At 39.5% G+C, this 23,275-nt stretch overlaps 1 long non-coding RNA gene across 1 annotated transcript; it reads left to right on the top strand.

Moving 5' to 3' along the window:
• Positions 1 to 9,661: 9,661 nt before the first annotated feature.
• On the top strand, positions 9,662 to 22,534 carry LOC135314936 (uncharacterized). Its single transcript, XR_010374357.1, has 3 exons — positions 9,662 to 9,728; positions 13,854 to 13,948; positions 19,248 to 22,534. It is a non-coding gene; the product is annotated as an uncharacterized LOC135314936 (long non-coding RNA).
• Positions 22,535 to 23,275: the final 741 nt, after the last annotated feature.

Raw genomic sequence — 23,275 nt, 5'->3', positions numbered from 1 at the left:
AGCTCAGATGTCAGGGAACTGAGTAGTGTAAGCAAGAGTAGAAATATATTTTTGGTAGATATATGCAAGTAATTATTTTTCCTATGAAAATTCCCCATCACTGCTCAGTGTTTTTCCTGCCCCCTTCTTATCTTCATTAAAGTTCTGAATAGGCTTCTCTTTTGCCAGTGCAAGAAACAAGCAAGGCAGGTTTAAAGGGAGATGGAAGTGGGCACTACTCATAGGCAGACTCCTGGTAGTAGACAATAGGCCCTCTTATAGCAATATTTTAAAGAGAAGAATAATCCTTAAATCTGAATGCTGCACTATACATTCTGTGGTCCTGGCACCTGCAAATACATAAGCACTCAGCTGAATAACCTGCAGCATAGCATTAGTTCAGCACTTTTTTCTCCTGAAATTGTCAGATAACTCAATTGTCTGGGCTCCATAGACTAAAATTCAGTATTCTTTGCCTAAAAATAGCAGTCATTAAAAAAAAAAAAAAGTTAATGAAATATTCAGTTGCCTCTATTTAAATTGAGGGGAAAATCCTGTTAAGGGAGGAAGTGCCTGATAGACTGGAAGATAGTTTGCCATGATTACAAATTAGTTGCATGTAAATTACTCTCGTTAAGCTGTAATAGGCCCTACTTCTTCAAGGAGCTTTATGAAACCATTGGGGTGAAGCTGCCCGCCTGAATTTGGTATCAAATTTCCCAGCGACTTCAGTGCCTCTGCGCTCAGTTGAAGACTAATGAATAACAGTATCCTCACCTACAGATGCGTGCTTCCAGATAGTATTTCATGTCCATGGCAAAACATGCAATGGACTTTAATATGAGATTTTCACGAGGTCTGGGACACAGAGCTCCATTATTTAAGTGTTGGAAGCAGTGAATTTGCAGAAAGCCTAAAGATCATCACCTTGTCTCTCCTTCTCCCTGTTTTAAGGGCAATGAATGTGATAAATGGAGATGAATATCTGAGTCATTTGTGTGTAATGATTGCTAGTTTACAGGGGCCGTTTTGGTGGTGATAGTAGTAAGGAAATCAAGTTTATTTCATCATATCTAATGTCATTTTGATCATGACGTAAGATTGTCAATCATATGTCATTGCATTTAATGATATTTTTAGCAATATACCACTTTATGCTTTATGATTTTAAACAAACTGGTAAAAAATTAGCTACTAACAATCATTATAGACTAATAGTCAGAGTCAAATCTCATTGAAATCAGTAATAAGACATGTATTAACTTTAACAGGCATGAGATCAAGACTGTAATGGTAAATGACATGAGCTAGGTACTTTGTGAAGATGTCACTTCAGAATAAAAGAGGAAAAATGTTTAAAGTTCTCTTTCTGTAAGAGAGGAAAAGATGTGGTTTTAGGTTAAAGTTGAAAAACCTCTCAGATGACTTTGCTAAATAATTTCATTTGTTAGATAATAAAATTTGCAGATTCCTAGTAATTGTTTTCATGGAATTATTAGCAAACACAGCATTATTATTTACAAATTGCATAAGATGAAAATAAATACAAGGGTTATGGGAAGTCACTTAATCCACTGGGCTAAGAAGCAGTAAGAACGATTCTGTCAAAAATGCCTGAATGCAGAAGTATAAACTTTTTATAGATGTTCCCCACCCACCCGGTATTTTTAAGAGGAATAATATCCACCATTTTCCTGGGTCTCCTTAGACAACTTTTTAGCAATTAATTGGTTTTCTGAAAGGAGAGCTGGGTGAAACATTTACCATGAAAGTAGCTTTTGGATGAAATTTCTATCTCCCTGCTTTATAATGCTTCTGCAAAATAGTATCAATTCCATGTTTATGGAATTTTCATTTAAAAAACATTCCTTAGGCATGGGTGAAACTGAAGAGTGAATTTTATTGTTTGGCCTAAGCAGATATGTTAAATCAATGTAGCTCATATTATTTCAATAGCTCTGTATTTCTTACAACCGAAAGTGTGTGCCTTTTAAAAAGTTGAAAGTTCCTCAAGGTCTCAATTTTGCAAAGTGCAAAATTCTTTGAGGTGCAAAACTTCTTCTTTGAGGTGCAAAACTGGAAAGTGATATGCAATTAGATTAAGGCTAAAATTCATCCAAATAGGGATACTTGACTGGTGAAGGCTTGGTTTCTGTGAGAGCTGCAAGTATTCGGCCCTTGGGAAATGAGCAAGGAGACCTGTGTGAGCATTTATATTTGGAAAGCTTTTGAGATGGCTTTCCTGGGAGGTTACACAGAATTCAACAGATCTGAGAGTAGTTCCACTATTAGCTACCTGTAGTACAGGCAGCACAGATACAGCTACAGTAGACATGGTAAACAGCACAGACATCTGCTTTCTTCCACTGGCCTTACTCTTACGCAGAAGAAATACTTGCGGTGAAGAAAAGTTTGTTCTTTTGTCTTGGTCCTAATAGTTCTGAATGATGCCATGGGGTCTGTCATGAAGATATTTGGTCTCCTAGAAGGTGGACTATGATTCCCTCACCCATCTCTCATAGTCCATAAAACCTTGTACTGCAGTGGGCAGGAGTTGCATGCGCAATTTTGGGAGAACTACAGTTTATTTTTCCTATCCTTTATAGGTTTCCCCTCATGTTCAGCACTGTAATATTTGTGTATATTATCTACCCCCCAGTCAGGTGCCAGTGGTAGCATTGTAGGGGAAAGAAACGGTCACACAAACATAATTTCCTTTGCGTTTGCTGTGTTTACAGCTGCTATTTTGTTCTTACCATTTGATTTCGTTATATAATTCAGACCTGAAACACTAGCCTGTGAGTTTCCACTGGACTGTGTTAAAAGGGTATCTGACTTCCTATCGGTTTCACCCGCCTGCTTTATAACTGTTCAGCAGAAACAGAAAACTAAGGATACAGATTTCCAGCACAATGGGAGGGAGAAAGCTAAAACACTAAATGTGCCGAGGCCTTTTTGCGTATGTGAAATCGGGCATGTCCCTGCCCGTCAGCACGGCCTGGGGTCTGGAGCAGCTGTGAGTCACCTGCTCAGCCTCCAGCCACGCACAATTACGTACCCTGCACAGCCGGGGCTAACGTGTTGTGCTGAAGGGTCACAGGTGAAATAGGAGACCTTTTTTTCCTAATCCAGGGAAAAGTGCCTTTCCAATAACATATGGGTGCAACCTTCAGGGTGTTAGGGTTTAACCGCAAAGGTTAGGCTATTCAGAATGCAGCAATTACAGATGCGATGACACGCAATTCATTCAAATAAGCGCTTGTTTTCTAAGAAGGATGAATACTTCACCTCTGTTGGAGACCAGCTGCAGTTCTGGACACTTGTGAAAATCAGGCTTTTTATGCCTAAAAAGCAACCACAAAACACAACCAGGCATATTAAGCACAAATGCCTCTTTGTAGAGAAATGAAAAAAAAGCTGAAATTTCAACAGCTCAATCATGAGGTTTTTCTTTCGATGGAATCCTGGTCTTCAGTGATATTTTATTGGTGGTTTTCTGCCTCAGACCTAAATTAAGGATGATTGTAGTTTGTAGCTTGACTAGATGTCTTCTGGCTATGTCTAGAAAAGCAAATAAGACCCCTAGAAAGCCTTAGTGCGTGTACAAAGCACAGCTCTGAACACTTAAAAGGCTCCTACTAGTACCTTTGTTCTAACACTATTTTTTTCTTGATGAGTTTTTGCTGTGTTAAGAAACGATCCATTAGCCTTTTTATTCCGAGGGATACTGGTCCAGAAATTTCTCAGTAATTTCAGAATGTTTGAGTTCTTCAATATCTTCAACATATTCTTTTGGCAGCAGTTAACGCTTAGGTGACTCCCATTTTCTTATTGGAGTATTACACAGCTTTGAATAATCCTTTCATAATACTAAAGGTTACAGCACAGGGAGTTTCATAATCATGTGTCGTGTTTATCTGTACCTAGACAGTCCCAGACCATCTGCCAGGATTGCTTTTCCTTGATTATGGATTAGAACAATTATAGTGACAATGAATAATTATTTTCCATGATAAAACAGGAGGTGGATGACTCAAAGGACTAGTAATGCTTAGAAAACAAGCCTTTGACTTCCAGTTCACTGGTTCAAATGCAGCTTGAGCCATGATGGACAAGAAACCAGGCCCAACTAATTCTTGGGATGCCATATGGAATAAGCTTGGTCATATTATTTTGACTGTTGTGGCACTATATGAGAAAGTATGGAAGAATGAGAAAAGAGCCAACAACCTCAGGACAGATTCAAAATCAAGTTAAGGTAGATAAAACAATCTGAGGAAGGATTATTCATACCCATCTCTGTCCACCATTTGCTCTTTACTGTTCTTTAACTGAATGTATTAACGTGCTGGGGCATGGGGTGATATACAACTCACTATCAGACAAATATATACCAAGATCTCCCTCCACGCTGCAAATTATGACATTTTACTGAGTAAGAATAGATTTAGGTGTTTTTATTAGCTATCTTAGCGGAAAGGTTGCGAAAATAGTAGGACATGGAGAGTGGACTCTCCATTATAGTGAGCTAAAGCTGCCCTGAACCTGCACTTGTCCTGGGACATGGGCAGACTAGAATACAGTCCTAACGTGGGTGACCAAAAATGCCTTTACCCTGAGCTCCCCACACCTCTGAGAGCTGCAGAAAGAAAAGAGCTGTGAAGAGCTGGCTGGAGTTGCAGTGGTGCTGCAGGGGGAAAGCACTGGGCTGGGCAAACACCTGCCTTCGCAGGAAGGGTTGCCTGATGTTTTTGTACTTCAGGAATTAGATGTTGAGCAGTGCTTTTTTCTCTCTTTTATTATTTTTTTTCTTTCTTTCCTCCCTTTAAGATAATATTATTAAGCCAATTGATTCGCTTGCCTAAGAGAAAGTCAAGGCAGAAAATTGAGTTTTGCTGTCCCTGGTTTTCTGAGCAGATGCTCCAACTGGCATTTTATTAGTGATCCCTTTCAGTTTGAACCCAACCCTAGCTGCTGTCAGTCAGTGGTTGGCAGAAAGATTACACTAATAACATTAAACATCTAGCTCCATGGCAGTAATATGATGCATCAAGAAAAGGGCTGCTCCTAGTGGCCGTGGAAAAATGTCCAGTATTTAAGTCCTGGCACACATGGGAACCAGGCAACCGGGCTGAGACTGCATCTGCTGAGGACCCCATTCACAAAGCAGCTGAAATACCAGCATAATAGAAGAGGCAGTGGAAATCAGTCCTTGCAAATGATTATGAAAAAAATAACTATTTATACACTTAATGTATAAGCTTTCATTTGCATGTCACAGATTGTTTTATAAAAACTGATGAATTAAGTTTCAATGCACCCTTGTGAGATACTTTACTCCCATTTTGCTCCCATAATTAATGTATAAATAAATGCAGAGGGACCTGAAGAGATCTGGCAATAGGAGTGCTGTAGGTTTATGTGATATAGTATAAAAATAGGGCCTAGTGGTTCCAGCTCTCTGCACCACAGCCATCAGATCCTTGGGCTTCCAAGGGCATCAGTTAATACACTCAGGGCTTGTCACATTTTTCAGCTGCCCTTCTCATAAACGATGGGAAGAAACAAGGGAATTTCTGTGCAACAATTACAGATTATACTCCCATAAACTACGGATGGCTAGTTAGGTGCATTTGTTTTCCTGGTTACCTAAAGAGATGTTTCCCCATGCATGATGATCTCGCTCCCCTATTAAAAATACAGGCAGAGATCCCCCTCTGAAATTGTTTGAAAACTATGCAAAGGTTAGAGAGAATTATTATATATAATGACCAGCAATATTAACATGGATTTTGGCAAGAAAGACTCAGTGATTTATACTGAATTCCTTTCTTCCTGAACTCTCACTGGCTGCAATGGATTTCTTGAATTGAATAGCTACAGAGAAGATGTAATATAGGATGCCTCTTTTTTGATCTCGCAAACAGGACAAGTTCTTATTCTTTGAAAAAATTATCTCTGAGTAAAAACAAAATTAGCTGTCTTCCTGTAATCAAACTGTCTTTTCCCTTTAGTGATTGCTGTATATGTAAGGAAACTGTTATATTTCCTGTTTTTGATTTTTTGTCAAAAGCTCTGGTTCACTTACAGGCGGTTTTCCCATCCTTTTGAATAATTTTGTAGAGGAGACTTTGAAAGAAGCTAAAATCCAGTTGGAGCAAATAACTGGCTTTGGTAAAAGCAAAAAATGCTACTATCTTTTTCACTTTAGTTTTTAAAATTCAAAATTCAGAAGATCTTTTTCATATAAGAGCAGGTTTAAAAAAACAGTAATTTTACAGAGAGATAAATGTTCTTTGAGGTTTCCTTTGTCCCTCTACTGTTGTTGAAAGTTTTGTGCCTTATCACCTTACCTGCTGCAGTTCAGTGTTGCTGCCTCTCCAGAACAGCTCTTTGAAAGACAGGTCTGATTCTTCATGCCCTCACTCTAGCCTTAACTATCCTGCTGTTTCCCTGATTTCAGGAGAGTATTCCTGATTGACATCACTGGGGAAGAAGGAGTGGCTGGAAATGATCACAGCAGGTTAGAGGTATGGCAAGCAGCTCAGGAGCCCTTAATAACAGCTCTGCATCTCACTGACAGCCTTCACTTTCTGCTTGATTCTGGACTTCAGTTCTAATCATGTAGAGCCTGTCTTTACTATGCAGATAATTAGCAACAATAAGCACTGACTTCTGCATGAAAGGGACAAAGCCCAGCCTTCTGCACAAGTAGCTTTGGTTAAGGTACATGGGGAGAGAGAAATACTGACATGGGCAGTTTGCATTGCACTGGCTTTCTCTCTTTTTCCTTCCAGAAAGGCAAGGATGATGTTAATAATTTTATTTTTAATTTTATTTTTCTTCAGTTCCACATTAAAAATATTAGCTGCTCCTATACCCTCAATAGCTTTATCAAACCTATAGACAGACAGAAATCTACTTCTAGAAATGTGAAATGTCTTCTGGGGGAGATTGTCAAAGCATATAAAAGAATAGGAGCACAAATTACTGGGCTTTTGAAATGTTTGTCTCCTGTTTTAACCCTTTTTACCCATATATCTGATGGTTTTATACAAGGCAGTACCTTTGTTTCAGTTTCTTCGTATCTTGGCAGACTGGCCACTGAGAGAGCTCAGCCAGCTCAGATGACAGCACATATGGCAGACTTCTTAGTGTATTTGAAAGTGAGGCCTATCCCAGATCTTTTCTGTATTAATCTTTTTCCAGTCCTTTATTCACTCATGCCACTGAATACGTTCCTTGACTCTCTATTCTTCAGCTGTGAGAGCCACTGTCATGGGTACAAGGCTTAAAAAATAAGCTCTTAGCTTGCTGTGTTAAGTGATGTATTATTAAGCAGGATTTACTTGATAAGATATATCTTCATTACATGTTTAACTGGATGAAAAGTTTGGACTGGCCTCACATCATTCTTTGAATACCCCCAGTGCAGATCCCTCAGTTACTATGTCTCTGTATTTCTATCTGCTTCTCTGTCCTGAAATATTCTCTCATGGCCAGTTGTGTCACTTGGTAGAAAACCCGTCATTCAGGGAGAAACTGGGGGACGGACAGTGAAGGATTTCAAACATTCCAAGTCAGCTTACCTTCATCATTTCTGCAAACTGAACAGTTCTGAATGAAAGCACCCTTGTAAATTGTTTGCATCGTAGGTAAGTAGCACTGCAGCATTGCTTGAATATACTCCTTCAGTCAAGTTAATTAGCCTGAATACAGAGCACTTCCCAACATGGGTCACGGGTTTTCCAGATATATGCTAAGGGATTAAAGTTTATTCCAGGGGAGGCTTCTATTTAACTGTATATTAATAAAATATACCTTCAGTGCTGACAGTGCTGGATAAATAATGTCCAGCACTGCCTGCAGGGTAATTAGGCTTTATATGATGCTGTGCAGAAACTGATGAAGTTTTCTAATTAGTACATTTCATACACACAATTAGAAATATAATGTGAACCTGAAAAAGAAACTGATAGGAAAATCCTTCTTGTGGTGGAACTTGGTGGAAAGTTTTCTCCAGCTTAAAGTGGCAGTAGCTGGCCAGTCTATGCTTCATGTCTACATGGTTTCCTCCACAGCCGTGTAGGATGGGATCACAGCCTTGGATCTCTTTTGTCTTACAGTTTCCTTGCTGGGAAAGGATCTGGAGCATGAACAATGTCCTTGATTTCACCTGCTTTCTCCATCTTTTTTTTTTTTTTTTTTTGAATTGTGCCTGTGAGTATTTTATTAAAGGTTTAAGGTTGTTAGAGGGGTTTAGGGAGATGTCTTATGGTGTGTGGGAACAAGGGGGAATAGGTACTCCATGGATGTTTCTGTGCCTCCCACTGCGCAGTTAAGTTTTTTGAGCTCACGTTCTCTTCTGGTCTTAAATTTCTACTGTCCCAGTATCTCTCTAATTGGCATGGAAATGTCTTCACATAGAATGGAATCATAGAATCACAGAATCGTTAAGGTTGGAAAAGACCCTTAAGATCATCGACTCCAACTGCTAACCTATCACTGCCAAGTCCACCACTAAACCATATCCTCAAGCACCACGTCTACCCTTCTTTTAAATACTTCCAGCGATGGAGACATGTTTATGTGTCACAGAAAGCTGTTTTTGAAAGTAGAGTTTTTAAAGGGGTTTCAGGAGTCTGAAAGGGAGGAAACAAATAAAAGAGAATGTGAATGGTGAAATGTACAGATAAGGAAATTTTAGATAGCAAGCAGAAGCCTTTCTGAGATGCCATGATACAGGGGAAGCTTGTGTTAAAATAAAGTGCCCAGGGTAATAAAGAAAATGGCAATTTCTCAATTCATTGTAGGAACTGGACTTCCAAGGAAGTGAAGTAATTGAAATCAGACATCATTAGCTGGAAGGGAAAGCATAAATCACTAGCTGGAGGAAAATGAAATGACAAATGGATGGGAGTGCTGGGGAATAGGCACCAGTACAGCTAAAATGACAACAACAAAAGATAAAATCTATAGCTGTTCTACAGAGCCAAGTTTTGTGGGTGGAGAGAAATAAGGTATCCTGGTTTACTTATCTTTAGTAATTTGAACAGTTGATATCTGACTACACACTTGCTACTTTTATTTCGATAGCAGTTACAGTTGTAGACAGAACATGGAGAACATATTTGGAAAGCCTCTTCTGATGTCAGTGGAGTTTCTTGGATTTGATAGGCAATGTCTATACCTGCATAACCACCAGTATTTTCTATACTTGTAATAGTTTCATTCTGTTGAAGACAGTGGCCATTTTGTAGTAGATTCAATTGTTGTGTACTCCAGACTTACATCTATACTTCAAGCTGGGACTCTTGTTCATGGAAACTGGATGCCAGGCTTTTTGAGTGATTTTAATCTGAAATGATTTTGATTTAGATTGCAAAATGCCTTTTATGATAAGGAAACATGAAATAACAGAAGGCAAACTTCTCCTTGAAGGTAATTCTTACCTACAGACTGCAGTATTTGAATGTAAATCTATAAATCTGGCATGCTGTAGTTGTTTCACCAAAAAAAACCAGGTCCCCAAACCAACAATACCCATAGGTTTAAATGGCATTGTTTAGATATGGAAAGGCTGACCTGACACAGCTCAGCACTTTCTACTAAAAGTTTTTTCCCTGACATGTTTCAAACACAATGTCACATTAAAATAAATACTTAACAGTCTCTTTCACAGGAGCCTGCATAAAGCACTTACCATATCCTTAAAAATCCTCTACTGTGCAGATTCTCCTGAACCACAGGTAAATATTCCATTTAATCCACAGCCAGAAATCTTGCTGGGGTGTGGTGGGGACCTTGGCTGGACACCAGGTCCCCACCAAAGCTGCTCTATCACTCCCCTCCTCAGCTGGACAGGGGAGAGGAAAAGTCACCAAAATATAACAAAATACTTCTGGGCCGAGGTAAGGACAGGGGGATCACTCAGCAATTATTGTCACAGGCAAAACAGACTCGACTTGGGGAAATTAGTTTAATTTATTACCAGTCAAAATCAGAGTAGGATAATGAGAAAATAAAAGTTGAATCTTAAAACACCTTCCCCCCACCCCTCACTTCTTCCCAGGCTCAACTTCACTCCCAATTTTCTCTACCTCCTCCCACCGAACAGTGCAGGGGAACAGGGAATGGGGATTGCGGCCATTTCATCACACCTTGTCTCTGCTGCTCCTTCCTCTTCAGGGGAGGACTCCTCATGCTCTTCCCCTGCTCCAGTGTGGGGTCCCTCCCATGGGAGACAGTCCTCCATAAACTTCTCCAACGTGGGTCCTTCCCACAGGCTGCAGTTCCTCATGAACTGCTCTAACATGGGTCCCTTCCACGGGGTGCAGTCCTTTAGGAACAGACTGCTCCACCGTGGGCTCCCCATGGGGTCACAAGTCCTGCCACCAAACCTGCCCCAGCATGGGCTCCTCTCCACATGGGCCACAGGTCCTGCCAGGAGCCTGCTCCAGCACGGGCTTCCCACAGCCTCCTTCGGGCACATCTGCCTGCTCTGGTGTGGGTCCTCCATGGGCTGCAGGTGGATATCTGCTCCACCGTTAACCTCCATGGGCTGCAGGGGGACAGCCTGCCTCACCGTGGTCTTCACCAAGGACCGCAGGGGAATCTCTGCTCTGGTGCCTGGAGCACCTCCTCCCCCTCCTTCTCCACCAACCTTGGTGTCTGCAGGGCTGCTGCTCACACATATTCTCACTCCTCCCTCTGGCTGCAGTTTCTCTTGTGCAGTTTTTTTCTCCCTTCTTAAATACATTATCCCAGAGGTGCCACCACTGCTGTTGATGGGCTTGGCCTTGGCCAGCAGCAGGTCCATTGGCTCTATCAGACTTAGAGGAAGCTCCTAGCAGCTTCTCACAAAAGCCACCCCTGTAGCCCCCACTACCAAAACCTTGCCGCACAAACCCAATGCATGGACACAAAAGTGCATCTATGCTTTGGGCCTCTGACTTCTGCTGTAACTAAGCAATCTGTCATTCTCTTTCTGTAAGTGACATTTTCTGCCCTTTCATTCATTCCAAATAGGTTTTCTGTTTAACCTTGTGGTACCAAAGCATTTCATTGTGTTTGAAAGTAATGGCATTTGGTAATTGGCAATGCACCAAGTGGTAAAGGGCACCCCAAGTAATTTACTTGAATGCTGTCTGTATGAAAGCTGAAATAATTTGATTCTTCAGCAAAGGGATATGAGCATACTAACAGCATCTTCCAAGCCATTAGTGTAAAGAGGCTGATAGCAGGCTGCCTTGGCCCTGCACTTTCCCTTTCACTTATTAAAATTAATAATCAACACCTATTGATAAGGAGGATAAGTAGTAAAGGTTTAAAAGTGTTTGAAATTATTTTTCATAGTTGTTTTTGTTGGCTAGGTTATATAGACACATTACTGTAACTCTACATTTCAATATTTAATTAAAAATAGTAGGTTTTACGGTTATGAATAATTTTCTGTCTATATATTTGAAAGTTCAAAATGTTCACAGGATGAAATTGTAGTTTTCTGGCCAATCCTAAGTATTATCTGTATACACACATGGCAGAGAAAGAAAATGAATTATAAATATACATGTGTGTGTGTATACGAGTGGATACAAAAGGGAATGTGTACACGCATCATTGTGGATTAAAAGGCAATGCAAGCCGTGGGGCTGTGTTCAGGGCTGAGAGTTAGAAATTAAAAAGCATATGATGCTTGAACAAAATTATTGAAATATATGTTTGAACATATGACTTTACATGAATCATTTAGTGTGTCCTAAGTTTCTCCTTCTTCAAAATGGAAAAGAAGAATTAATTCTGTGGAGCATATTGAGATCTTTAAATATTTGTTCCGGGCAAGGAGGGGCAGGCGGAACAGGGAACCTTGCTAGCTGCTATTATTTTCTTCTCTTGACATAAAAACGTAAAGATTCATTTTGATCAAGGCCATTGTTTTTTTATTTAATCTTTTTCACATTAGTAGGCATTATTAGCTAATCATTATCAAAACATAAGCTAAGTATATGTATTTTATTCAGTTACAGGTGAGAATTATTTGCCTAAACAGAAAAAGAATGGAGTAAGGAGAGAGGCACAAGTACGAGAAGTGACTTGCATAATGATCTGACTGAGAAATCCCACCAGAAATAGAAGAGCTTTCTAGATATATATATATATTGATATGTAGTGCTGGGTTTTTTTTTGTCTACTGTTTCTCATTCAGAATGATTCTTACTCATTTGCATGTCATTATACAGTGCTGATGGGCTTACTAGTGACAAGAATCACATAAGTCTGCAGGTTCGGCAATAGTTCAGCTACCCAGATAGGTGTTCATTCATTCTCAATGGCATTAGTTTTGGTGATATACGGCTTTCAGTGTACATTATTCATCCTCAGTTATGGTGGAATAGACAAAGAATTGGAAGACACAGTCACGTCTGTGTGCCTGAATGAAGAGCCACTGTGTCATGCTTATAGAGACTGAAGTGTCATCCAAGTGAATTAATTATAACAATCTGTTTTCCAATTTCATCTGGCAATTATTCCCTTTTCAGAATAGTTAGCTTGATTTTGTTTACAGATTTTGTAAAAACTTTGCAACAGACCCATAACCATGTCACCAATTCACTGCCTCTTCAGGGGGATAGGGAGAAAGCTGTGCAACCGTGTGGAGGTTACAGCCGCACTGAGCCTGGAGGGGGGGGCCGCCATGCTCTGCCATTGCCTGAGAGCATCAGGGCAAGTCTCTCTCTCTGATTCACACATCAGATTTCTGAATATGGCTAATGAATGAGGTACCCCAAATGACTCTGATTCTCTGTTCTTCCAGTTGTGAAATCTTAATCTGTCTGTCTATAGTGCCTGAGATCTACTTCGTGGAAGGGACACTTTAATCGTTTTTCATAAAGCACTTATGTTTTGGTGATGACATATCATGTTATGATATGCATTCATGTTGGAGTTGATAGGGCAGAAAAAGCTGAATGTAGCTCATGTCTGTCAATGTGGATGCATGGAAATAGTAATATTTCTTGTTAGACTGAAGTTCCTTTTTAAACTTGCAACAGTGTCTTGTAATGTTTGTTGCTATGAGAGTTGTCTTCAAACTGCAGCTGAATTTCACACATGCTGCTAGAGTGCCTTTATCCTCAGCTTCCTTCGAATTACATAATTCTGTGCTAATACTTTTTTGGCCTCCACATCACACCTTTAGAACAACTCTGTTCCTTTGGACATTTTAAGGTTAATATCAACTACATATTTTCCTGTGATGAACCTAAATATAGTAAGATATAACAGTCATTAACAAGCTTTTCCATTAGTGGGATATCTCCACATTAATCCTACAAATAACTAGTACTAAACCTTGAAGTACTCAAGACAAATTCAGAGCATGAATAAACAGGAGCTGGATTTACATCTCATTACTGCAAATCTGAAGCTGGCTCTTATACTTCTTTAATGTCCAGCGGAGTTTAACTAATAGTGGTCTTGAATCAAATGTTGGATGGATGTGTGCATACACATGTATGTGTATGAAACTATATTAGTTCTACCAAAAGAGATTTCACTGTTTTTTTTTTTTTTTCAAGAGGAGTAAAGAACTGCAGGTTAAGGGAGGAATTTTATTTAATTGAAACATGTTAGGTGTCTCATGGTTGTTCAATGAATGAATCCATCATGACAGTGCTGTCTCCAGGGAAACTTTGAAAGCTATTACTGAGAAACTCAATGAAGATCAATTATCTCCTACCACCTGCACATGTGCAATATGTTTAAAGAATGGCAACTGCATGTAATGGAAATAATGGCAAAGATAGTAGTTTTTTTTTTCTCTCCTTCAGTGTATCAGTCATAGTAATCAGCTGCTTCTTTCTGTGTCCTAACAGAGGAATTATGAGGAGAAAGCGCTTTGAATACCAGGAGAGATGTTGTCTTGACAGCATATGTCCCTTTGCTATATGTTGAAGTATCTTTACAAAAGGTAGGTCTTTCTCTGTGCCAGTGGGCCATCAAGAGCAATCTCAAAGCAAAGAAGGTCCCTTACTAGCTAGGTTCCTACCACAGAGCAGACTTTTCTGATAGCTCAGCCGAAAGCTGTGTCTTGGGTTTGCTTCATTAGCAAGTGCTGCTAATTGCCAGCAGTGGCAAAGCACAGGGATATTCAGAGCCCTCCCTTCAGCACTGTAAGAGAAGAAAAGATTTTTACAGGTGAAGAAACAGCATGAACTACTGCAGAAGTGATTCCTTTAAAGATTCATGGATCTAAATATTATTATGATTATTAAGGATGATACAGTGCTTAAAGCCATTAGTACAACTCTTACATAAATGCAGGGTAAGCACTTTTTAATAGCCTGGAATTACACAATCTAAGGGATATTCAAAACTAGAAATCTGCATTATAAAAATATGCATTACAATTGTTATATCAGTTAATTCTGCTGAATTTGTCTCAATTCTGGATTTGCTTATAAATCTTAATTAGCCACTGAGGAATTGAAAGAAAGTAAGAGATTACAAAAACAAACAAACAAACAAAACCAAAACCCAAAATAAAAGGTTTAGATAAAACCTGTTAAATTATGAGAAAGATTTCTGTCACTTATCAAGAATAATAAATTAATTGACTTTAGGTTTTACCACCGCCATAGTACAAAGCATGTTTTAGTCCTGGTTTTCAATATTCAGAGCAAGTTGTCTTTGTATTTTCATGGAAGCAAGGACCTAAGAATGTAGATTCTTATGGAGATGCCATATGCTTTATCAATATGCTTTATATAAAAGCAAAGAAGCTGTGGGTTTGGCAATGTCCTACGTCTTTTGAAGTTAGATGGGCAAATGTCTTCAAAAATCATTTGCTTATGTAAAATGCAGACCAGCTTTGCCACTTTCACACTAAAGTGTTATATACACCACCAAGTAAATATACAGTAACTGGTTGCTTTGAAAGTTTTAGGGTGTTGATGGGAAAAATTCCATCACTAATGAAGAGATCAGCAAACTAAAGAAATGTTCAACCTCAACAGAACTGGAAACCATTCACTACATTCAGGGCACCCACCTGGATACCAGCACATACCCCATTCCTCACATGCAGGGGAAACAACCAGTCTAAGAGAAAACCTGACAGCCCAAGGGGAACCAGCAGCTGCCAGTACTGCCAGACAAATGGAAACTTGGAAAATGAGTGAGAGGCCTGGAGACCCCCCATGCTTTTTGATTCTGAAATGCCTCAGCCCCCTGGATGTTAGCCTATAATGTATTACCAAAAATACCCTGTAGCTCTAAAAAAATCTGTTTCTCCTGCTATCTTTTCTTATAAATAGTCATAGTTATAGACCACTCACTGCACATACTGAGCCTCATTTGTTTTTCCTGTCCTTGGTACTGAGTTACTGAATTTCAGCAGTAGTGGCTGGAGCTGCCATACTGAGGAAGCAGCAGGATGAAACTTCTCCATGGCGCAGCCCGTTCTCCCCTTCATGTTTCACAGAGTAGATAAAACACACTCCTGTGCTAGCTGTGCAGGAGAAGGGACAGCTTTAGCTCCTACAGCCACCCTATAAAATTTCTGCTTGCATTCAGGATAAGTGGTAAGGATTCACCGACTCAAGGGCCAGCACAGCCTATCCTGTTTATCTAGTTTACAGCCTTGTATGCAGAATATTTGCTGGAAGAAATGGATTATAGAGTTTTTGAAACCATCCTGCATCATTTTAGAGACTCTGAGTGGTGGTGGTGCTGCCTAGGGAACATACTGATGTTTAAACACCCTTGTCACAAGGAAACTTGGCTTTTTTCATATGTGACTGTTGAACTGCACCTTCTAAGCCACTTGTCCTGCGATGCCTTTCTGGCTAGCCAGGCAGACAAGCTGCCTCCGGTTGCACATGTGTTTTCAATGTCTAAACGGGTAAGGAAGGAATTACTCCCCAGCATTCTCTTTGTATAATCAAATATATGATTTTCTAGCCACTGGATAATTCTTGTGAAATTTAGACTGTGCAGCAGAAAGCAGTTCACATCTTTTAAAACTTGACACTCAGTTAAGATTTTATCATACAAAACAAGAAGCACAGAGATGCTTCTCTCCTATTGTGGTCTCATCTGTGCTTTGCTACTAATAAATTAAAATCTCTCTGTTCACTTGTGTATTGCCAAAATGTCATAGCTGTTGAACACCCCATTTATTTAGCCTTAGTGTTGCTCATCAGACTTGCTTACTCTAGGAATTACTCTGCCATAGTTAATGGTACGAACAAAAATTTGGATTATACCTCATGTATTGATTTCCAGTCAAACCAAGAGGAAATGCATTATTTCACAGGTATGCCTTCTCCTGTGTTACTAATGCAGCCTTAGACTATAGCCTTTTTACCTGAAAAGTAATTAATTTAGTAATGTCAGATAGTTGGCTCTTTTTAACTCATTAATATAACAAAGGGCAGCTATATATGGAATGATTCTTATGGAATATATTTTATGCCTATCTGTTACTGCAGGATATAGAGAGGATAATTTCTAATTCTGAGGCAATGTCCTACAGACAGTGAATAGCGTGGTGGCAAATGGGAAAACATGAACACAAGCAGATGGATCTGGGTGTGGTTCATGTCACACATACTGGTTTACACTGGGGCAGAGCACCAGGGCTAATTTCCCGCCAGCAGGAACAGCCTGCAATGTGTCACTTGGGGCAATCACCAGTGTTTACCAAAATAATTCAGCTGAGAAGGCAGGCGTGCTCACAGCGCTGTGTATCCCTGCCTGAGCACTGGCAGCACAACTGCACAGGAATAGCCAAGGGCAGTATTTTACTTCCAGAATAGTACGCCAGAGTGACAGACTACGTAATGTGTTCAGGTATGTCTGCTGATGGTGTCTAGGTTTATTTTGGATTGACTGATAGGGCTTCCCAGGCACCCACAGTTACTGATCAAAAAAGTCATTCTGCAGTGACAGTGAGGTGACAAGCACACTGATGGCAGAATGTACTGCACCATATCATCTACTGAAGTGGTGATTAGCACAGGAATGCCAGAATTTGCATGAAGAAGGCAGCTCTTGGTAATGCTAAAGATTATGGTTAGATTTGCAATACAGTGTTTTCAAAACAACGTAGTAATACTTGAGATACTCCAAAAAAAGCAGCCTAACCAAATGCAATATTTAGCAATGATGCTGTTTTGGAAAAGTGAATCACAGTGATTAAATACTATTTTCTATTTAAAATTTGAACTTGCTGTTAGTAATATCACAAGGGCTACTCATTCTATGAAATAGGATGTAGCCCAGATCTCACCAAAGTCACTAGGAATCTTTCCTCACAGTCTGACGGGAGCTAGCTTATGCCTTTTGTACACTGATACAGATTTCAGGAAGGAAGTTGCTCCACGAAAAAAACATTTACAAGCTAAGACAAGATGATGTGAAAGAGAAATAAGTAATATACTTCACTACAGTTATTATTTATCACTTTTCTAACCTGCTTTCTGTTCAATTCACAAATTGTACTAAGTCTGGGTTTCAGAAAGGAATATTCCTGATGTACCCCTGCAGGGGGTTTCAAGAAAAATTCAGTTCTGGGTAATGGTGTAAGTTTTCAGTATGAAAACTTAACTTAACTTAAGTTGAAAACCCACTTAACTGAGTCTTTCCACTTAGAACTACATTTTCTTGCTTTCTCTTTATCTGCAGGTGGGAACTATCAGAATTCACCAAGTTTATTTTAACCATTAGTGGGGTTTGGTAGCACAAATATGTGAACAGTCATTTCAACAGCCTCCTGGAATCCTGTGAGCTTATTTCTTCACCACCATATCTACCTGCAAAGAGACAGCTTGACAGAGAGAGAAATATATTTGAAATATGCCAAAAAGATACCTACACCCAAAGGATGTCCGCAGAAGCCTGTGTAGGGGCCAAAGGGTACACTGTGATTTAAGAGGCATAAGCTTGGCACAGGGCTTGTGCATGTTTGGCAGCTCTCCCTAATGTGCACACAAAGGGCTCACATGTTGCACTTTCCTCGGTGCAAGCAGCAAGAGCCTGCTTCTGTGAGGTCTTAAGTGTCTGTCGGGAGCTCAGCAGCCTCTGTTCCTGTTAGCACTATGTTGTCTTGGATCCTGCTCTTCAAAGCTTCTGGATAAGCTATAATTAATGACTTAACAGGATTTTGAGGACCTCTTAGCATCTTGGCAAATGGACTTCAGCTGGGGTCTCAGATACTCAGAACCACTCAGAAACAGCTTGGAATGGAAAACGGCATTTTAAAACAGGCTATATTTAATAACTTTTCACACTGCCAACAGCAGTATAGGGTTCAAGAGAAGGACTGAAAGCAAGATGCAGATACCTGTTGGTTGTATAGTCACATTTTGTACCTCCCTCCCTCTCCTTTCTTTTCAAGGGGATTTTTATAGCTACATTTCCCATTCCGTACTTTCTTCCTTTATACCTATATTATAATCCCCATCACCCCGAGCTGAAGAAATGAGCTGTCTAGCAGCCTTGTCTATTTTAGGAAATCTAATGATTTACCTATAAACGGAAAGGCACATGTCTGCAAGGTTCATCATAGTAAGCCTTGTGCTCCTAATAAAATATTGATTTCCTCTCATCCAATAATTTGTGTCTTCAATTGGCTTGATCAGGCAGCCTGCTATTTTTTCACAAGACACAGAATCACCAAAGGAATTAAGGTCTTTTTAGAACAAGAATGTGCTATTAGTATTTTTAAAAGATAGTATATTCATACGCAACTTTGAACAGAGTGTTATTACAGAGAGATGAATCCCTGCAAGGCGAGCACTCTTGCTGTGCCCAAGTGAAACAGACTTCTATTTTTACACTTAGCTGAATTAATTTATTGAATTGGTGCACACTATAGTTAAAGGTCACTACATACACATAATTTCTAATAGCTGCAACTTTTTGTGTGAATTCTCAAGTGCCATAGATAGAAAAATGAAAGCCAGGTTGAAGACAATAGGGTTCTCCCATTCTGTGCTGAGATGAAGACTTCTTCAGTACCCTCTGTATAAGAATCATTGAGGTTTAGCACCTCACACTAAACTCAATACTTTTCTACAAATGGCTGATAGGACGGAAGAAATACAATTATCTCAGGACAAAGAGGATATTTTCAGAGCTCTGTATTGTCTGCTTGGCATCAGTTTTCTATAATACTTGATATTAGCATGACATATGTAACACGTATATAATTAGACTACTTGCTGCACTGTGTTCAGACTCTGATTTTATTTACATCTTTGCTGTAGGAGCAAAGCTGGGAGCTCGCCCGCTGACCCCGTGTAGCGCGTCCTCAAGGAGAAGTGAGGCCTGACACAAGAAATGAGCAAAACAACGTCCTGGAATGACAGCACGATAGAAGAGGGGAGAATGTGGGCAGAGTTACTCTTGCCCAGCAGATAAGTCTCTACCTTAATCAAAAGTCCTGCATGTGGCTTAGTATGAATGGCAAGTACAGCTATTGCTCATGTTAATTACATAGATAAGGTCTGCACAGGATCAGGCCTGTACGTTCCTTTAGCATCTGTTTTATCTGATCATGTTCCCACAAGACCAGAAATTCCAGATACCCTCCTTATTGACAAAGTTTTGTGGCACACATTTTCTCCTTCTGTCTTGAATAGCATAGAATGAAAATGATTGGGATGTCTGTTTTTCTTTTGGTGAATTACATAACCACTTGTTCCTGAAAAAAGATTGTGTTAGTGGGAAATTATAATGATAATAATAACAATAATAACTGTGATGGTAGGAGCTATTGAGATAACATTACCAAAATATATTCTGACATTAAAAACTAATCCTGGTTCCAACACTTCAGAAAGTGTTGCAGTTACAGAGTCTGAAACTGAAATTGTTTTCTTGCCAAGGATTTACATTCCCAGAAGCTGAATGTACCTCTGGTCCTCCTGACCCTTTATTGATTAGTTCTATTTTAGTTGCTGATAAGTGTTGTTGGCATTGTTTACAACTACAGACTATGATAGAGTCAATATTAATTGAGGCGAGAGCATGCATCATCCCTGTATTCAGCTCTGGCACAAATTGCTATTCCTGGATTGCAAAAGGGAAGGATGAAGGGTATTTTTCAAGGTTCTTGAAAGGGAAGTATAAATGGAAGACGTCAAAAAGCCTCAATTTCCTTGTTTTAATTCTTGTTTTCCTTAATTTGTCTGGTAATGTGAAAATGGGTTTAGTCTGCGTGTAGGACTGACAAAACAATAAAACATAATAGTGTGTCCATTTTTAAAGCTTTACGTAAAACACCAATACCCATAAGGAACAGATGCATTAAAACAATCTGAGGACACGCAAATCTGCGGGGTACTGAACTAGGGGTTATAACTAGACAATTGCTTCCTCTTTCTGATGTTTATTGTACTGGCTAGGGGAAATACTGAGTTTCAAGTTTTTTTATTCTCAGAACACTTTCGTAACTTTAATTAAAGGAAGCTTTAGATAAGAGTGGTAACAGACTATATGCAAACAAACCAATTGTGGAAATTTCTTTGTGTTTCTGATGGTGCTCCGAGACCCTCCGACAAAAACTGTAGGCTGAGTATTCAATACTATCAATGGGATCTAGAACCGGAGCCAACACATCTTTCATCTTTGCTATATATGTTCTCTCCTGTCATCAGAGGACAAGTTCTGTCATGGCTCAGACAAGTGCTGTCATGACTCAATATCTGAAGTTGCAGCATGGAAGCAGAATAGGTTAGTGGCAGATATCACTGATGTGTCAGCAGATGAAGCACCCTCATCTGCTACTGAGCCTTTTCAAAGCTTCTTGTGAATGCCCCCACTACTCACACCCTAGGAAGTTTTACAGCTGTGTGTGCAGTGCTGGCCACATGTCCATCACACAGCAGCTTGGCTGTCCTTTTAAATGTGCTTCCTTGGTAAACTGTACTTAAAGGATAAGCAAGCAATGATGTGCTGACTCCTGAGGGAGCTGGAAAGGCTTTTTGTGGATCTTGCACCAAGCTCCATGGTCAACAGCTCAGAGAACTTTTAACTAGGTATAGCTTGTCAAATACTTTGAGCACCTCATTGCAATGCTTGCATATCTATGAAAACATTTCAAAGCAAATAAATACATTTAATACTTTCCTTGGTGATACTCATATCTGAAAATATGAAGAAAATTTCTCAACAATGAAAGCTGATGGTAGATTAGCCAACTTCATGACAGAAATTTCTTCAAGAGGGACTTTTGAAATGAAACAAATGAAAAGACAGTGGGGAACAATTCTGTAGGAGAATGGGATGATGGAGTCATGTTATTATTAATTAGTGCTACTGTAACTCAAGTTCTGAATTGGATATTTACTTTTACTTTTAAAAGTCTAGATGAAGATTTCATATTTATGTGTTAGAAAAGCATATTGACTCCTTAATTAGGTTTTCAATGGATTAATGGAGGGTTTGCCAGTGAATTTAGCTCATACATGACTAACTCATACTGGTATCCCCACAGCCTGATTAATGGCTGAATTTCTAAAGCATGGTTTCATTTGGTACCCTAGCTTTTATTAAATGTCTTTAACTATCACTGCAATGATGGATTTCCTAAAAATAGCTTGTGAACTACAGATCAGTCTTTGCTGAGTCAACAAGACTAGTGGAAGACTTTCAGCCCAAGAAAATTACACTCAGTATATAGTGTAGGACAAAGAAATTTATTTTTTTTTATTTTAACTAACGCAAACCCATCTCATTCATTGGCAATTCTTTTTTTTTCCTGCCTTTCATTGCAGAGGAAATAGCAGCCTGTTTTAAATAGGTAGTTGTAATTCCTGCCCAACATAGCACCCTACAGTTATTCATACTGTGTTTATTCCCATCTTATTATTAATATCATGTAAGGGCTTAGCAAGATTCTTCTCATTATCCTTCCCAAATGAGAGCAAAATGAACAAGCAGTTAGCTACCAAGGACTAAAGCCTGCGTGTGGGAGAACAGTATGGTGCTAAAAGGTTAAGGAACTGGTCCTCCTTCGCCCTCTGAGGATGTATATGACAATTTTCCAGTGAGTGTGCACCAGCGTCATGATTTTGGCTGGGATAGAGTTAATTTTCTTCACTGTAGCTGGTACAGTGCTGTGTTTTGGATTTAGTATGAGAATAATGTTGATAGCACACCGATATTTTCGTTGTTGCTAAGCAGTGCTTACACTAGTCAAGGACTTTTCCAGCTTCCCATGCTCTTCCAGGGGCACAAGAAGACAGGAGGGGAGGGGGCACAACCAAGACAGCTGATCCAATCTGGCCAAAGGGATATTCCATATCATATGACATCACGCTCAGTAAATTAATGGGGGGGAGCTGGCCAAGGGAAGCAGCGGCTGTGGCACAGGGACCGGTAGTGTTGGTCGGTGGGTGGTGAGAGGTTACATCACTTGTTGTTTGTCTGGTTTCCCCTCCACCCCAGGTTTTGCCTCTCTCTCATTATTTTCATTTTCATTATATTATTATTGTTATTATTACTATTAAAATCACTGTTTTATTTTAATTATTAAACTGTTCTTATCTCAGCCCATGAGTTTTCTTACTCGTGCTTTTCCAGTCCTCTCCCCCATCCCACTGGGGTGGGGGGAGTAAAGTGAGTGGCTGTGTGGTGCTTAGTTGCTGACTGGGGCTAAACCATGACAACGAAGCAGAGAGCTGAGTGACACCTAGCATTTACAAGTTGAAAGCTTTTCTGAAATAAAAGCCTGACGTGAGCTGATGGAAAGAGCTGGTTCCTCATAGCAGCAACAGGAGGCTTTACTATCCAAAGGCTAGCTTCATGACAGACGTAAAGCTGCCTGGCTTCACTGAATATATCTTCTCCTTATGCCCAGGATTCTTCGTTTTCATTTACATATGAAAGCAGATTGAGAGCTTTAGGTGGATTTCCTGGCAGACCACAAAATCAGTTGAATAATCTTTTTTCTTGTTAAACAGAAAAGCAGAAAAAATTGACCTCTAATGTTTTGTCTTAAATGGGAATGTTTCATTGTGGCTTTGAGTTTTAAAACAGTAACATCTCCAAAATACTAGCAAATTTTATAAAGAGAAGACTCTTTCAAATAATCTGGAATGTTTGTTTTAGAAAATGCCAAAAGAAAGCAGTACTGCTTTTACAAATATTGCCTTCTAAATTATTTGGCTTAAACTGACGAGTTCATAAATGTGTTCTAGTTAACTTTTTAAAAAAATAAATATTGATTTTCTTTTGCCTATCTCCAAAGAGGGAAACATGTAAGAAACATCAACAGTTACATTGCTCAAAA

Source organism: Phalacrocorax carbo, chromosome 9 (assembly GCF_963921805.1).
Source record: "Phalacrocorax carbo chromosome 9, bPhaCar2.1, whole genome shotgun sequence".
Classification (NCBI taxonomy): Eukaryota; Metazoa; Chordata; class Aves; order Suliformes; family Phalacrocoracidae; genus Phalacrocorax; species Phalacrocorax carbo.
Note: the sequence above shows the minus strand (reverse complement) of the source record. Positions and strands in the feature narration are given on the sequence as shown.